At 38.1% G+C, this 5,034-nt stretch overlaps 2 long non-coding RNA genes across 2 annotated transcripts; both read right to left on the bottom strand.

Annotated features, from left to right (window-relative positions):
• On the bottom strand, positions 1-1,506 carry LOC139126143 (uncharacterized). The gene is made up of 4 exons (XR_011550485.1): positions 1,441-1,506; positions 942-1,091; positions 259-530; positions 1-69 (listed from the first exon to the last, which is right to left on the bottom strand). It is a non-coding gene; the product is annotated as an uncharacterized lncRNA (long non-coding RNA).
• Positions 1,507-2,779: 1,273 nt separating this feature from the next.
• On the bottom strand, positions 2,780-4,795 carry LOC139126069 (uncharacterized). Its single transcript, XR_011550452.1, has 3 exons — positions 4,774-4,795; positions 4,097-4,239; positions 2,780-3,124 (listed from the first exon to the last, which is right to left on the bottom strand). It is a non-coding gene; the product is annotated as an uncharacterized lncRNA (long non-coding RNA).
• Positions 4,796-5,034: the final 239 nt, after the last annotated feature.

The following is a 5,034-nucleotide window of genomic DNA, read 5'->3' as shown; positions in this document are numbered from 1 at the left end:
CCTTTGCAGTCTTCTCAGAAAGATCGTACTGTCCTTGTATTCGATAGTATGCGGCTAAATAGTATTTACCTATTGGATAAATCAACCATATATTATTTTATGCTTGCTATTATGATTTATTTTAATTCAAATGAAATGTATACATGAACAATGAACGTTTAAATTCCTACCTTATGATTTGAGCACAAACATGTAGCTAATAAAGATATATCATTAGTTTCATTACTTATATAGACACGTAGTTCATCCTCTACATACCTAACTGATAGGAGTCATTTGTGGGAGCCAATCGCTTTTCTTTAATTTGCAAGCTTCTTTGAGTAATTCTTCTGTCGTCGTGACGTCCTCAGACGAAGAGATGATATAGTTTCTGGCAAGGTTTGTCAAACCGTACGCGACACTTTCAACATCAGCTGTTCCAAACTTCCGCTGCCAGTGTGTCTGCCTTATTTTCAGCGATTTTTCTAAATATTCCTGTGCCTTCTCGTAGTCACTTGTGTCTTGATAGAACCGACCTAGTTGGTGCATGGCTGGTTCAGGAAAAAAGTTTCATTTGAAAATGTTGATACATGAGTGAATTCTTCCTGAACACGATTTGAACTAATTTTGGATAATTGGATTTTCATATTTTCAAATTTCTCAAACGTGTTAGGTACCGCACAGCTGAATGTAGTAATATTGCAAATTACTCATATAAATAAGTGTGTAATATAAAAAGAAATTAAAAGCAGATGAGATTACATTTGTAGATTAACTCGACAAGATTTCACCATCCAATTATCCCAAATTAGTTCTAATCGTGTTCCTGTAACATTCTTTGCCGAGGTAATAACATTGAAAGTAATTGATACTTGAATTTGTTCAATTGAAAAAAAAAAAATATATATATATATATTAAAAAGTTTACAATTGTTATTATGGTAATACAAAATCAAATTTACCATTGGCAATATATAAATTTTCCTGTGTTTCGAAAAGTGTCTTCATCTTTTTGAGTATATCTTCTAACATTACTTTGACTTCAACTCTCTTTTCCTCATCCATCAAATACTCCTTCATGTTCTGCAGTATCCTCGCATGGCGTTGTTTCGCTGGATGTCAGATACAAGAGAGAGAGAGAGAGAGAGAGAGAGAGAGAGAGAGAGAGCGAGAGAGGAGAGAGAGAGAGAGAGAGAGAGAGAGAGAGAGAGAGAGAGAAAAAAAAGATAATGATGATGACGAAGAGTTATCTGTCATTCCATTTATAACGTCTTTGAATGCTGTTATCTTGAATCTTTTCCTGCTATTATATTATTTTCGTGGCAACATTAATTAAGCTGTAAATCATGTCGACTCGAAACTGGACAGAGTATGATCGCAAATATACGTTCAATGATTGATTTCAAGGGAAAATAATGCGTATTTTATATATACTTAAGAGTGAAATTTGGTATAAATTACCTGTTAGCACGTCTATATCATTTTCCCCCTTGGTCTCTTTCAGCAATGTAAAACTCTCATTCAAACGTTTCTCAGCCTTGCCAAGTTTTCGAATTTCATAGTACGCCTCTCCGAGATGGCGGAGTTCTGAAATAGAGAACAAATATACATGTTTGTCAGGAAACCTCGATATAATGTCAAAAATATGAAATAAATACAAAAAGTTCAATTATTTAGTGTTATAATACGATTTTTTACTTTACATACCGTCCGCCAGTTTGATTTTATTGACTGGTTTTCGGCTTCTACTGAGTGAAACCATCACTTTACAAAGAACCTTGGCATCACGTGCACGTCCGAGGCGGGAGAAATAGATGTTCACGGCAACGAACAGCGGATTAACATCGTTGAGGTCCGCTATTCCATTTCCTCTATTTCGGACCTGATTCGCTCCGCAAGTGCCAGTGTATGAGAAGCAATTATGGAATAATTGTCGCGCACACCACCTGTGGAACCATCTTGGATTTCTTCAATTTTCGGGAAAAGCTTCTCCAAGATATTTAGGGTGTTGTTCATGCAAATAATTCTTCATTTTGAGTAAGAAATTCCATGAAGACAACGGATTTGAAGAGACGATGAACAGAATATTCTCCATGCGTCCGAGACTATGTTCCAAAGATGATTCTTCAGACTCGCCGACAACATTTGTCGCAAAAGAAAAATGCTTAAGTCTGAAAAATAAAGCTAAAATATTCTTTCTTATTTCCTGCTCACTACTTTTTCTACCACTGCCTTGTTTAAGGATGATGAAATCACTAAGATCGCCGGGAAATAGACATTTTGCTCCGTCTACGAATAATGCGACCTGTATTCGCGTAGCCAAGCATGTGCAGAGGTGTAGAATTCCTTGGTGTGTTTTTCTGATGCTATTGTACTGTAATTCGTCTTCCAAGTCGTCAGGATGTTAAGTCGCCCATGTTCAGCAAGATCGACGAAGACCTGTGGACCGGTGTTGTCGATTGCGTCTTTAACTCTACTTACTTGCTCATCAGGAATTTCAATGTCCATTTCCAGGTCTTCGATTTTGATTTCCTTTATTGATGTTCATACTTTTCTATACAGATTCTTAATGAAGGTGCCAGGTCAGTATTTATCTTATGTAAGTTCAGCCATCCGACAAGTTGGTCACTTCCCATCGGTTCCAGCATGTCAATTTTGCATTTCTTATACAAATTCTTATAACCACTGTAGGTGACACCATTCTCTGAAATGTACTTGCTTGCCTGTTTTAGAGCCAGCGGCAGACCATGCAAACCTTCCTCGCTACCAAGCCACATCAATGCATCGTACTCATCCTAAGATTGGCAGATAATTCACTTAACCTGGTCTTCGCGTCTCTCGATGACAGCTTTGTTTGCTTCTCTCGGATAAGGTACAAAGCAGAATCCTCTGGCGATAACTGATAAACGTGATTGAACTTGATTGGCGTAAACCAATTGTCCCAGTCTTCACCAACTCTCGAAGTTATCAAGATGTGTCCGTCTAGTAGCGGCGTTGACACTGGCAAAGCTTGTTGGATGAGGCGTGGGTCATCTACGTCATCAATCACAAGAAGCCATTGTCTCATCGTTGACAACTTTCCAAGGACACGTGCCCTGATGCTACTCGAACTTTTTTCTTCGTCTGATAAATTCATATCAAGTTTCTGAAATATCAAAAGTGAGAAGACATCGGACTAACTAGAACACAGTTGAAATGGATGAAAGCTAACAATTTTATGCACAGCTACCTACCTACTACCTACCTACCTCCTTCATTTCTTCCTTCCTACCTACCTTACTGCCTGCCTGCTTAATTGCCTGCTTGCCTGCCTGTGTACCTACTGTGTACCTACTGTACCTACCAGCCTGCCTGCCTGCATGCATGCATGACATGTAGCATGTACAGTATCCATGTAAGTGTGCATGCATGCATGCACCTACTTGCCTGCCTTCCTGTCTCCATGCATGCAAGCCTTGATGCACTGATGTTGCACGCACGCATATATGTGACATGCAAACTCGATACACAGAAGCACACACGCACACACGTATGTTCGTTTCGCTATAAACACAGCATTGCGTAGCAAGTAACTGTACAATAGGAATGTCGATCAGGATTGATTAAGTTTACAGCAATTGTCAGAAAATGAATAAATGAACGTCGAGTGTCTGCCTTGTGTCAGTGTTTATACATTATTTGGGGACACAAATTCGGGCTTTCAAATTACCAAACTCTCCTGTTCTACAACTTTTTGGTGTTCATTTTAAAGCTATTGTTGAAAGGAACATTTCACCCTCTTAGTTTTTCTGAAATCGAAAATTTGATTTTTCCACATAGATTTAGAAAAGAGATGGCGACCATTTTAAATTTCAAATATCGATGAATCATTGGTAATTTGTCCCTTTCTTACCATACGTTGCACGGTAACCCCATCCTGATTTTTGAAAATGAAAGGTAAATGATTTTTTGAGAAAAATTTGAGCAAAACATTACGTCATTTTCTTTCGAGGAGCATACTACCTTAACACGAGTAACTCCGCCGTGCTCAATGACCTAAAGTGACTGATGAAAGAGATAATAAAAAGTTCAACCATCTATTGACTATTTCTTCTCCATCAAGTTTTAAAATACGTACCTCTAGCATTTTCTTGAATCCAAAGTCAAGGAGGTATTAGATGTTCCGCTTAAAACAAACACACCCGAATAGTTTTTCCAGTTCTTCCAAACGAATGACGAAAGTATTTCAGTCTTCCCGCAACCTCCAAGCCCGTACAGTACCTGTCGAAAGAATGCACGGACAAAATCGAATAATGAATTTTGAGTCTACAAAGTAGGGTGTTTAGGTGTGAATGAATTTTTTTGTACTGAGATACTTGAATTCTGCTCAGCTTTACTAAGGTAATAATTCATTTCTCAATTTTTATCTGCATGTCATCAGCGCGCCATTCCTCGATGTAAATTACGTTGCTTGAACTCAGCATTGAGACTGGTGTTTGTTTACATAAATAAAATATTTATGGCTAGCATACACTATTAATCGTTAGACAAAATATTGTTTCAATAACTTGATTGCCGGTCGTAGGAAAATTCCATATTTCACAAAACTGAACCGACGGAAACTTTATTTACTCCAAAATCTTCAAAATGGGCCTCATAGGCGGTAGGCTAAAAGATTTCGTAAATCTTTGAATGTCCGAATATCTGTCCCCGAAGCACATCCTGTCTTAAAGAATATTTGTGGGTATATCCTGATTTGAGAAAAATAAAAAGTCTTAAAATGCACACACAAATGAGTTTCATGACATATATTACCTCAATATGCACGCCTGTTTCAATCCTCTCGCTGCGTCTATATTCAAGGTAATTGTAGGCAAGTTTTTTGAGGCAGTTACTGTGTTCCTTACCAGTAAAGACACTCGAAGGTTTGCGCAGCTCGGGAGGAGGCTCGCCTTCTAAAATACAGCAGAAGGAACGTTCCGACATTTCCCATAGTCATTTTGACGTGGTGATTTTGCCCAGTTAGGTCAAACTCGGCCAATCTGCTATGTCTATTGATAATTCCTGATTTTCGTA

This window comes from Ptychodera flava (genome assembly GCF_041260155.1).
Source record: "Ptychodera flava strain L36383 chromosome 3 unlocalized genomic scaffold, AS_Pfla_20210202 Scaffold_26__1_contigs__length_13983176_pilon, whole genome shotgun sequence".
Taxonomy (NCBI): Eukaryota; Metazoa; Hemichordata; class Enteropneusta; family Ptychoderidae; genus Ptychodera; species Ptychodera flava.
The sequence above is the reverse complement of the archived record's forward strand: the minus strand, read 5'-3'. Positions and strand labels throughout refer to the sequence as shown.